We start from the raw sequence: 13,178 nt of genomic DNA on the forward strand, positions 1-13,178 counted from the left end.
AGAATTTGTCTGCTTGCATGTGAAATTTCTGTTCAGACAAACCACAGTATTATGTGTGTTTTTTCTCAGTTTAGAGCGCTATTTTCCCACTGATTGCCTGGGGTCATGCGGCTGGTTTGTATTGCATCTGATGACACATACTCCAAAATAACCCTGAAAAAGAAAAACTTTATAAAAGAAAAATCTTACCTTCCCTTTGGTAATTGTAAATGGTATGAATGTGCATAGAGTATGTACGGATCTCCACTGTTGGACGTAGCGCCGCTCAGTTTTAAAGATCTTTACCAGGGGAGTTATGCCAAGGCATTTTTTTTTAAAAAAAAAAAGTATAATTTTTAATAACAGTAACAGAGAAGTGACATAGTCTCAAGTCCGTTCCTAAACCAGAGAAAACCGAGAAACCCACAAAGACAGAGGCTGGGTTGACTTGTGCTTTCTGGAATGTGACAACATCTGACCAAAATTGTATTAACTGAAGATTAAGTGCAAAAAATGAAATTTCACCCTTTTCCAGAGCTCAGCTCTGCCAGGAGCAAGCATTGCTCCATTGTCATGCACTCGGCTGTAATTGCCTATCTGAGCTCAGAGATTAACATCACAGTTCTTAAACCATAGGCTGCATATGCCAGACCACGGCGCATTGTGTCAAGCCACTTAGGCATGAACCATCAGTGTACAGAGTGTTACTAAACGCTCTTATTTTTAGGTCACGCAGATGCAGATCATCCTGAATATTTCTCTGGACAAATTGCTAATCGCTACCTTGTTCGAAATCTGTTGGACGTTTCCTATGTGCTGCATCTGATTGTGATGTTTTTTTAAAAGCAATACAAGCAATAATACGAAGCTCACTGATGAGGCCTGCATAAAATGGTGTATAACAACCAAGTACAGTAAATTAAACATGATACTCATTACATAAATACAATTATATTTATCAGCCTTTTATAACCACGCAAAGCATTTACCAGTAAGAGTTATTTTGGAGTAGATAATTCCCAATTAACTTTTACTACTTTATTTTTGCTAATTTAGTTAGATTTAATTTTTCAAATAAAAAAAAGCTGTATCAAATGGCATCTCTAACTATTACACTGGAGATGAGATATAATTAAAATGTTATGTATATGGATCTGCAACTGATGGGAACTTCAGTTTAAACTCTTATTTTTGTCTTTATTTGATTGTTGCCTGCACTGCACAGATAACATGATTGAATTGCAAGATGGCTGTGTGCTCACAGTGCCAGCACCAGGAGCTTGGAGAATAAAGGGAAGGGAAGAGCTTGGAAGAAAAATTACCTGGATGATCAAACAGGTCAAGGTCTGGTCTTAAATGTGCTAAGGAACCCTGTGACAAGTCCTTCTCTGACCATACCATTTTCTTCTGCAAAGCTGGTCACGTCTGTGGGGCTGAGCATAGAATCACAGAATCGTTAAGGTTGGAAAAGACCCTTAAGATCATCGAGCCCAACCGCTAACCTGTCACTGCCAAGGCCACCACTAAACCATATCCTCAAGCACCACGTCTGCCCTTCTTTTAAATACCTCCAGGGATGGAGACTCCACCACCTCCCCGGGCAGCCTGTGCCAATGCCTGACAACTCTTTTGGTGAAGAATTTTTTCCTAATAACCAACCTAAACTTCCCCTGGGGCAGCTTCAGGCCGTTTCCTCTCGTCCTATCACTTGTTACTAGGGAGAAGAGTCCGACCCCCGCCTCGCTACAACCTCCTTTCAGGTAGTTGTAGAGAGCGAGAAGGGCTCCCCTCAGCCCCCTCTTCTCCAGGCTAAACACCCCCAGCTCCCTCAGCCGCTCCTCAGAAGACTTGTTCTTATGAGGAATGGTGGACTTCTATGGGTCCAAGGTGAGAGCAGCAGTGACCTATGGGTGCCTTTCCACACTGTGGATGTGAAGCGACTCATGCATGAATCACTCACCAGCATGTTAGTGAAACTCGTGATTCCACTCTCTGCTTTGCTACCAAACCTGAGCATCATGCAGAGCTTGGAACTGTTTGGTCCACACCAGGGAACATCCCCATGACTCAGCCTGGATGACGATGCAGAGCACTGGTCAAAGACGACCGTTTAAAATTGCCACCAAAACTCAAAGTTCAGGCCAAGTTGGGTCACTTGGGTGAGGTGTCCTCCCCAGTGATTTGAGTTTTTGTGGCTCTTTTCAGCATCTCTTTTTCTCAAGGGTGGTGGTGAGAGACACAGTCTCTCCAGGGACGAAGAGTACACAGAGAATCCATTGAAAAAGTCATCATAGTTTTGCTGTGCTTTTTAAAGAAGTCTTTCAAATTAAAAAGAAGGACAATCCTGAGAAGGCTTCCTGCCTGGATTTTGCTTTTCTGGTTTTTACTTTGTCTTGAGATATAAAGCTTAAAATCTACAGTTGAAAATGAGGCTGTTAGATTTTGCCTTCGAAATCCAACTGCAGACATGCCATGTCTATGTCCCCATCCCTAAAACAATAATAGTCTAACCGGTCCCCCAAAGAATCCCTCTCTTGGCAGGATTAAACGTGCTGATCGCTGTTTAAGGCCACTGATGTGGCTCTACAGACTTTGGTCCAGGACTTGGCTCGGGGCCGGGGGGCCTCTGCACCCCGGGACGTCGCGTAAACGCGCTCGGTGATTTGTCACATGGGGGAGGTGCGGTGGAAACGTGCAATATTATTAAAGCGAACCTTTCAATTTCACCTGTCACTAATAATTAAAATGTAAATGCAGTGTTGCTAATTGTGTTTCAGACAATATGATTTTAGAATAAAATGAATGTGAACTCCAAGTGTTCGACACTGCTCTAAGACAAGAATTAATATGTTTCACCAGGGAAGGGGGGCTTTGGTGATGGTAAATATCAGAGCTATCTTTCTAAAGGCGAGGACAGTTACAGAGCCACTGTTCATTACTTTGGATGTGTCACATTTGCCAGTATGACAAGATGTATTATGGACAAGGAATTTTACAGATGGAGAGAAATATCCATGTAAGTTGTTTATTTGATTTTTTCAATATTTTTTTTTTTCTTTTCTGTACTACCCTGTCCAACCTTGGGATAATGGAATTATTTTATGCCTTCTGCGCTATCATCAGGCTTTGGATGGCTGCACAAAGGCCACTGGCAACAGAATAAGATGGCTGTAAAAAAATGCAAAAAATTGGGATAGAAAAAAAAAGGTACAACCAATAACTTGCCCTTAAATTTAAAAGGAACTAAATGAGGAACTTCTGGACAATTTATCTTGCTGTTTACAGATAACAAGTCACTTTGTTTTTATGTGCTCAGTCTAGTATTCCATAATTTATTTGAAAGAAGATGAGAAATAATGTAGATAAATGATGAAGTGTCAGGGTCTGACGCTCTTAAATGAAGCTATTATGGTCAAAGAGAAAACGTAAAACCTGCGGCTCATTATGAGAGCGTTCTACTTGTCAGTTAAGTGAAAAGGCCTGGAATGATTTCCAGTTTATTTGTCATTGCAGTTATTAAAGCTGTCTTTTTGGTGCCATGAAAATGAATTGAAGACTTTATTCGAAGTAAATTTGTACTAAAGCTTTCAGATGTATCTTATGTGAGTTCAGTGAGGCAAGAAAACAGCTTAAAAGCTGAAATATTACAAGAAGGCAACTACTGAAGTCCTGAAACACACAAGAATATAAAGTCTGAGGAAGTTACACGAATAAATGAAGTATTTCATCTCTTGGGAAATAAAGCTTAGTTTTACTATATTGTACACTTAGACAAAGAAATCAGCCCTTGTTAGTGGCAGCAAAATATTGTCTTTCACGGACTTGTGCGTGGTGCTTACTTTTATATCAAGCTATTAATTTTGGGACAAGTTTATCACAGAAGTGGGGCTTCTCTGTTCCAGTCTGCACGGAGCATCTGTAGAAATACCGTCTCCGAGGCAAAGAGTAGACATTATATCCATGGCAAGATTAGACTTTTTATGGTCGTCATGACTAATGCGGTTCAGCTAGGGGACAAAACGATGCGTGGGAGATAACGGGGTTGGTGAGACCAGCCCAGGAGAATCTGTTTCCCTAATTGAATGACTGGGCTCCGAAGCAGCGCATCCGACTACAGGGAGAGGGAGATATTATTTAGATTTTTATCCCTCTTGAAATGGTCTTAAAATACTTCACGAACCTCGCGTGGCTTGGAGGTTAGAGTAAAATTTTAGTTTGCGGCCAACTGAAATCAAGTTAGCCCCGCTGCTGAGGTGGTCATTGACACTTACTTTATTGCAATCCCTTCTTAAGATTATTTCTACTGAACCGTAAATCTCGAATTTATGTAGACGCCTGATAGGTTTATTTTATTCTGTTTTGTCTATTGCTCTGGATTTCTATTCCAGTAGTCATGTTCCCCACTACTGCTTCATATTTGCCAAGACAAATTAGTGTAGTTATACTGGGTTTGGACTGTCCAAAAGGAAATTAAGAGTCTTTTTTATTTTAAATTGAAAGCTGTAGGAGCACTAAACTGAATGCTTAACTCCAAGTTCCAGCAGTCTTACAGCAGTATAGTTGACACTTTATTGCAGATATTACAAATGTTATGACATGTCTTCAGGGTCAAGTTAAAAACAAAAAGGGTTCCACATTCTCATCAGAAGTAATCTGTCAGTTTTGTCATCAGATATTATAGCAGCCCTCAGTAGCGGTGTCACAGTCAAGGGTTTATCAGGCTCTGTAGTATATGTATACGTACTCTGATTTCCAGGGGTTTATATCTGCAATAAAAATTCCCTCTGGGCTAAAACTTGGCATTCATACCCCAAAGGGATTTTTTTAATTAAAAAAAAAAAAGTATCAGCAAAGGTTTTCTTGAATGATAAGAGCACAAAAAACTGTCTATTCTGCATTTTTAAAATACTTTAAATCTTTTAAACTGGCAGACTTCAAATATTTAAGCGGCCAACTCTCTTTACATAACAGACCATTAAAAAGGACAACCCAGGAAGGGGATAGGTGGCGGAGTAGACAAGTGCTTTGTGCTCATCGTGAGTGTAAGTGTTGAGCATTTGATGAGATGTATAATTAGCCACACATTTCTAAAGCTCTTGGTGTCTCTTTCTATTGAAACTCGGCATGAGGGAATTAGAATGTCTGATGCACAAATATAAATCATTTCTTCCTCACCACCCTCTGGCATGGTCCTGCAGAACAGGGCTGATACGGTGTAAGCTGCTCGGATCAAGGCAGCCCTTCTGATATGCACGTTACATCTGCCCTGCGTAGAAACAGAGGGCTTCATTTTCCACAGCTGCCAGTCTGGTACTGTTTTGCTCCTGTTTCCATTACAGTAGCAACCAAAATATGCAAAGCATGGCAGGGACATTTAGTGGGACATGTGGAAAAGAAAATAACAACACAAAAAGGAGTGCCCACGCAAATGATGGTTACGGGAGGGATGCACGACCTGACGGGCGTAGTGCTGGAAGTGCTGATGGGTGTAGTGCTGGTTAAGACCATTAACCCTGAACACTCATTTATTTGTAGGTGATATTTTAGGGTCGGTCTTTCAATAATTGGTGAGGAAATTAGGAGCAACGTATTAGATACAGAGATATTTGCACTAAAGAGTGATGAAAGACTATTGCTTATCACTTCAAAAACTCCATCTTTAAGCCTTTGCTTGGATACCAAACCCAGGCTCTGTATGAGTATTTGCAAATGCTTTGTGTAACAGTGTGCTATATACTGCAGGTACCACCTGCTCTGATTTATAATCTATGGCTCAGGGACAGCGATAGCAAACGGCATATTAAAGCGTCACCACGGTTTTCCATAAAATCCTGGTAAACCAGCAGAAAACAGGCACTGCTGTGTAACAGGAAGGGGAGGAAAAGCTGCCACGGTCTATGTTTGCAGGTTATTATATTGTAATTTTACTTTTTCAGCGGAAAATAGAATGATGTGAGTAAGGAAAACCAGCCTTAGGAGGGTTCTCTGTCATGTCCATGGGAAATCATCCTCAAACACCCTTGCATGTGCTCCTTTAGTGCTCCTGCGGAGGCCAACCTGTTCAGTCGAGGGGAAAGCTCAACTAAGGCCTTCCGTTGGAAGAGTATATGTGGCCTTTTTGAAGATGCTTCCTGTTCTCCATAGCTGAATTCTCCATGTCTGAATTCAGTCTTGAGTTCGCACCATCCCTTTGCCACCAAGAGCTGCTTCTGAGAGTCGTCAAGCGACTGCTAAGAAATTAGATTGGTGCCAAGGATATTCTATTTTTGGGGTGGATTGTTTAATCCCTTTTTTTTATTATTTGTGTCTGATGAATCTTTTATTTATTATTAAGAATTCAACTTTTCATTTTGCTGGAACACAGCTTCTTTTCAGTTTTGACTTCTCTCTAGTGGTCAACGTGAACTTAGAGGACGCCAGCCAGTCCAAGGCACGTGTGTTCCCACAGGCAACCAGTCCATACAGAAAGGCGTTGCGGAGTATCCCAGACAAGGCCAGCTTGGCGGACTCAGAAATAGAAGGTTTTTTTCTTGCCAGTCTGCAAGAGTTACCAGATGGAGGTACCAAGATCCAAAATGAAGGAGTTACTTGCTGTTTGGTAAGGAGCAATGTCGCGGAGACAACACCTAACACTGGGTAATCCTCTTTATCACAGGTAGCCAGGGATGGTCTGGATTTTTCAGTTTGCGTGTTAGAACATTTTTCTTGCCATTAAACTCTCTAAAAGAAATATTACAGACCCACAGTGTCCACAATATGCTTATTTTTTTCCATCGCTTTTGTATTTTTAAAGAATGTCCCATTCTTAACGCCTGTGTTCTGGAAGTCCAGAGGAATCTACTGAGAGACCCATCAGCCGTCAGCCTCTTTCACAACATTGGTTCATCCACCTGTACAGAATCTCAGCAGCATTTGCAGGCACTGGAAGTGAGTGAGGGTAGTTGGGTATACTGTTTTCACTGACCACCGTAACTTATTTCCTAGCTGTCCTGTAGCACAAATTCCTCTAGTTTCGGGTGACAGCTGCCTACCGGCTGCCATTATGTCTTTGGAAATGTCCAGTATTCCCTAGGTCTTCCTAAGAAGCTCAATGTGAAGGATGTTATGGGAAGAATACAGGGACTAGCTGAATCGCAGAGAGACTCATATTTAAAATTTACATTGCTTTTCTTTTTCCTGTAGCAAATGAACAGATTAGTACCGTTCTGTGACATTTTTAACAAACTCCCAGTTTCGGCATCAAGCAGACTAAGACTGATAGTGACGTTTGATGCCCTGTGCTGGGCCATAAGACTGATGAGATGGAAAAAGAAAGGACGGTCTCAAGGGAAGAAAATGATTTCAGTAAAGGCCCATAAATGCAAATCTAAGTACTCTTTTTAGTAATGCTGGTGTATTATTATAGCCTAAAGGAAGTTAATTTAATTAATAATTAAGCTCCTCATCTTCAAGTTGCTCTCAGTATGAACTCTAGTATCAGAAATGGCCAGGAATTTATTTTATGTTGCAGCTCCAAGTCAGAAAAGACAGCATCATCAAAAAAGCCAAAACTTTTGCCAAAAACATATGCCTCTTTTGTAAAGTTGCATCAGGTCTCGTATGCTAATTAAAGCCAGCAAAATCCACATTAGAAGAACCGGTATCAAATAGCCATCACAATTACTCTTAGCTTCAACGAGACAGCGTAGAGGTGGTCATTATATTTCAGACAAATTGCCTGAGCACCGAAGTACGTATTGCTCAGGGTGGTTTTTGGCGGTCTCTCCGATTGCACGTGCTGCAATGAGAAGAAAAAAAACCTGTGCCCAGGCCCTTCCTCCCAGCGGGTGCCTGTTCTGGGCCAGCGCTGAGCCCAGCACCTGGGCAATACCAGAGCCCAGCCAGGGCGCTCCCCCCTTCACAGCTAGGGTTTCCTGTGCTAGGTTTTCCCCTTTCTGCTACATTTTCCAGTTTGCAAAACTGTGGTGGTAACAGTTACCCTGCTGGCATTTTAGAGATCAGAATCCACAGAAGCATCAACAAAGTGCTTTGGATTTTCTGGATGGAAGCTGCCACAGAAATGCAAAATGTTGGTTTTATTCTTCTTTTCCCCTGCATTTTCTTTTATATTTAACAATTTAGGTGGTCGGAAACTAATTTTGTGTTGTGCCCTGTGTTAGCTGTGCTCGTATCTTCTTCTCCTACCGTATATGTTGTGTTGTTGTTCACAAGCTTATTCAGTTTTCTCCTTTCAATTTACTTGACTCAAAACCTCTTTGAATAGTTTACTCCATGTGGCAGCAGTATCCCAACAGAGCAGTGTTGTCTCACATCTCTGTGTAGGGGTAAACATTTGTGTCTTTGGAGTTCAGAAACAAAAAAAATGCTGATTTCTGAGGCTCGGTGGTTGCTACCCACCTGGGTGAATATTTTGGACTGTAAATCTAATGCCGTCGGTGAGGAAAAAATATTCATGTACGCTATAATTCACAATAATTAATAAATTATAACCTATTTTTATTAATATTATACAGATAACCTCTAAAAGATGGCTATACCTTGTGATACTAAGGCTTTTCTGCTGCATGGGGCACTGAAAAATCTGTGTTTGGGGAGTAGGAAAGGAGCGCTCAGCCCCAGCCCTCGCTGCTGTGCTCTCAGTTTGATCCGGTGCCCAGAGATGGAAAGATTTGTGTTGACTTTGTGCGCCGTGAGATTGTGAGCAGTCTGGCTGCACAATATTAACAACTCAGCTGCTGAGGATCAGGGTCAAAAAGAATTTTTTATTTTGTGCAATGATATCATCAGAGATGGGCCATAACAAGTTGGTTTTTCTTTTTTTCTAGCTCGTGCAGATGAATAAAAGCCGAGTAGAAGCAGACATCTCATTGTAGAAGAGGAAAATGATCCAATAGTTCAGAGTAAAGGAATAATAACATGGGTAGCCTGTGAAACTGTTATGCTAGAAAAAGGGGATAAAATTACGTTGCTGATCACCCACCTTTGCTGATAGTATTTTACAAACTTCACTAGAAAAAAAAATAAAATTGTTATTCTGCAAAATTTTTAGCTGAATGGATTGAATTCATCCCGTGACAGGACACAAGGTTTCATGGTCAGCCTCCGTAGGTAAAGTGAAGTTCTGGGAGTTTGGGAAATTGTGAAAGCATAATTCTGATTTTTTTTTTGTTTTGTTTTCTACCGAACTGCCCAGGGGCGGTGATTCTGGATGGAGCCTTGCAGCCTGCTCCCCAGCATATGTTACTTAGTGCAGGCTCGGTTTTGCGTGGGCTTTGCCTGCTTCGGCCAGCTTTGAATACCCCGGTGTGGCTTTTTGCGAGAACAGGGTGAAGAAGTTGCTCCTTCCCAAGACAATCTCTACTGCCTCTCCACTGTCTGGGTTTTCTTAGACCTGCCTTCTGGTTCAACCTTTCACACCAATTACATTGCATGTGTACACAGGTATCATTAAAAATAGTCGTAAAATTGCTATTTAAAAAATTCTTACCTTTGAAATCTTGGAAGCTCCTTTTCTGTGGCTTTATCTTAGCACTGAAAGATTAATTAGTAAAATAGTAGCATAGACTTGCTGCATGTGTGTCCCCAAAAAGTATTTGTACAATGTAAAGATGCAATAATTTTTCAAAAATCTGGAAAGTTCTAAGACAAAATTTTAAGTAAATTTGACAGGCAAAATTTCAAGACAGAAAACATCTAAAATTTCATTTTTTCATGACGGCAGTTGTGTGGAAAAGGAGATTTGCATCATGATAATGTGCAGATAACCTTGTGAAGTAGGTAAACGGTCGTCTTAGTGATTTCATGTGAACATTCATTGTTATTTCAGTGCACTGAGTAGTGCTCCAGTGGTGCTCGCTGCCCTGAAGTATGCAAAATTAATGCGGTGAACATCAGTAAAAACAGTTCCAAAGACATCCAACCTACAAAGACAGAAACACGTTAAAGATAAAACTCTGTGACATTTGACTGTTCTTTTTCCCTGCCTGATTTATCTATAATTCAGACTGCTTAAGTTAACTTAAATACAGATACCATAGTCAGAGTATTTGTTAAAGCACTAAGCTGACAAGTACAGAGCACCGGCCATTATTTCTGTTTGAGAGTCAGAGGGTTGAGCTATTCATTTCGTAGCCCGACACTCCGCACCACAATTCCTTGAATTCCCAAAGCTTTTCATACGGCTTCCTCAAGGACAGCTATCATGTCTTAGCTGCTGCAGTGACAGATGGGATACAACGTGTCATGTGATGGATAACGCTGGAGCCACAGTACTTAATCCTTCTAATACTAATAGCGGCATTATCATAGAGATTTATGAGAATGTCAGTTCCAAGTTCCCAGTTCCATTCATGGGTTTTTAAAACTTCAGCTGCAAAAAACATGCATCCATCCCATTAATTCTAATTATCATGGTTCATCTTCTCAGCAGTTTTGTACTCCGGAACCTTTCAGTGCAAATTAACGTACCAAAAAAGTGTATTAATTAATATTTGTAGCTTTTAATTTCTGCAAGAGTGTTGTCTGGAAGCAGCTGGCAGTACAGGGCCGCTGCTATTGAATCTTTGCCAAACAAGTGCAGATGTAATTTTGTTATCTCTTGCTTAGTCATTTACGCAAATTAATTTGAACAATTAGCCTTTTACTGGTCCTTCATGAATCATGCAAAAGGGATCTGCCAAAAAATTGCTAGTTGACAGAAAAGAATTGGTTAACATTGTAAATCTTACAAAAGGTATTACTATGTTTGGGATAAAGTACAACTTCAGGAGAAATTGTAGTACGGGTTGGGGGTTTTTTGTGTGCCTTATCTATTCTACTTTACATGTTTATTATTGTTGGAGAAAAAAAAATATAAAAAAAGAGTAAGCAGTAGAAATCTGGGGACTTTCTTGCCTAAATGTTGTCTTTTCTTCGCTTGCAAAGCAGTGATGGGTTTCTTTTGAGAGGAGGTACGCGGTGAGGGCAAATCTTTAGTTCTCTCCTTGTAGTAAAACAGGCTTCCACATATACACGGCAGCCTTGACCTGAGGAGGTGCTGGGGTTTGTCTTCAGGTACCTCACAACATGTGTATGAGCTAAAGCTTTTATTTAACTAATGGTGAGGATGCCAACTCATTTGCGAGGGCTAGGTTTGAATGACAGCGTGTCAGATGTTTCAAAGAACTGTATCATTGCTCTTTTCTTAAACTCATTTTTTAGTCAGATAAACCAGAAAATCAAGCTCACCCTCAAACAGCACCATCCAGAGACTTTGAATAATGCTGTGAATGAAAAGCTGTCTCATTTTCTGGTACTGTCGAGTATATACTCTCTTAATTTTCTCCTCAAAATTCTTATACATCCTTTTGGTTTAAATTATACTGCATAAATCTGAGCTTTGTGATGGATATTCCTAAATGTTATTCTCAGGTGGCTTTTACGATGCGACCATGGCGTCACAGCCAAGTTAATTGTTATCTGTCCCTTCGATTTCGCTGTTGAGACACTTCGTGCAATTTTCAATGTAACTGGAAGTGCTGTAACATGCTTCAGTTGAAGAAAAAATGAATCCTTTCCTAGTGGTCAGTTGCATTCAGAACCAAGAGCCTTGGAGTGATCTTACTGATATATTTAAGTAAAACCTCACAATTCTGTCCAGCCACTTCTCCTCCTAACCCATCGCGACACGGTGACGGTGCGCTCTTGCTGCTGCCACGCAGCAGGTCGGTCCCGCAGAACAGGTGAAGCTCTTGGGGCCTGCTGGGGCTCTAACAGGGCTTGCGATCCTGTTTTGCCAGAGGCTTTCCTGAAGAGCTGGGGGAATAACTTCAGAATTAAATCCTTGTTTTGGGGAAATCGCGCTCAAGCTCGAACAAACGCTGACTCTCTGTTCGCTGAGCCAAAGAGTCCTGTGCAAATTCCATCACTCTGGCAGGGTAAGGTATGGGTCCCTTTCCCTCTAATTGTTTTTCACAAGCTGCGATTTCACAGTCTGTATTGTTATTTCCATTTGTCCATTTGATTGCGGAGAGAAGAGACCAGATGTTGTGTGACAAATCATAGCTATTTGCAATCTGTTGGAATTCTTATAAATTGTACCGGGGATCATTTTCTGATAACTGATCCTGCAATCACTTATGCACGTGCATCACTTAGAGCATGAGATGTCCTATAGAAGATTGTGGATCTATTCATGTGCTTAAATTAAGCACGCATCATGCGCATTTGTGTAAATGTTTGTGTTGTAAAATATGCTGATATTTAGAACTTGCCTGTTAGAGTCACCATTGCATTAATTTACATTTAATCAAATCACGTATTATTATTACACTCGAAATCAGTTAATGTTTTTTATTATCATAGGACGCGTATGGCCGAAAATTTGGCTGAAGTATATCCCGCAGCAGAGAGATCCGATTCTGTTTACTGATTTGTAATTCGCAACAAATAGTTCCTTCAGTAAAGTGCATCAAACCCAACCCTGTTATCCATCTGTTTTTAGGGTCTGTGGCTAATCAAGGAAGTGGTCTCTCACTGACACACTGAGAAGAATGAAGTTAGTTCCTCTGTAATTGAAAGTATCAGTAGTAAACTTGGCTGGAGCTTGATTAATGGTGTATTAAAATCAGAGTCTTCATGGTGAGTGCTAGATAAGGAGTTTTGGGCAAATTACTTGGTTACTGGGAAACCTTTAAATTTTAATCATGGAGACACTTCAGCATCATTAGGAACTGAAAAAGACAATGGACACTGGGAGGGAGTTATGTGAATTGATGTGCTTTTCAGTCTCCTCTTCTGTGGTGATATTGAGTGATGCATGGGCTGCAATCGAGAATCCTCTTGCTCCCCATGCCTTTGATTGCTGTTGTTATAATTTAATATTATACAGTTCCTTACGATCCTGGAAATCAGATGAGTTAGTTGCAAAAGATGGAAGGTTTTAGTGTAAGAAAAATTAGCTTAACATCCTGGTTTCTCTATGCTGTTTGGCTGGGTAGTAAAATAGGGGGACGCTGTAACTTGTATTTAGAACTAGTGGAAATAGAGAAACACAACCTTTTACACACCTATTTACTGTTTAATGTGGTAATAACATTACAAATCTCAAACATACATTTACATGTCGTTTTGAAGTCTGTTCTTGTATAGTGAACATGTGCATATCTGTAACATGTATGGGTGCATGTATGTAATACCTATGACGTATCTATGTTTATAGA

At 40.6% G+C, this 13,178-nt stretch overlaps 1 protein-coding gene across 1 annotated transcript in view; it reads left to right on the forward strand.

Moving 5' to 3' along the window:
* The window catches only part of LOC135313338 (uncharacterized), a 342,721-nt gene that overhangs the window by 315,186 nt on the left and 14,357 nt on the right, over nt 1-13,178 (forward strand). Inside the window, exons 18-21 of the mRNA XM_064450993.1 lie at nt 1,205-2,995; nt 6,428-6,577; nt 6,773-6,906; nt 12,461-12,597. The gene's annotated coding sequence lies outside the window, so the exon portion shown is untranslated. The remainder of the gene's footprint in view (nt 1-1,204; nt 2,996-6,427; nt 6,578-6,772; nt 6,907-12,460; nt 12,598-13,178) is intronic.

This window comes from Phalacrocorax carbo, chromosome 5 (genome assembly GCF_963921805.1).
Source record: "Phalacrocorax carbo chromosome 5, bPhaCar2.1, whole genome shotgun sequence".
Taxonomy (NCBI): domain Eukaryota; kingdom Metazoa; phylum Chordata; class Aves; order Suliformes; family Phalacrocoracidae; genus Phalacrocorax; species Phalacrocorax carbo.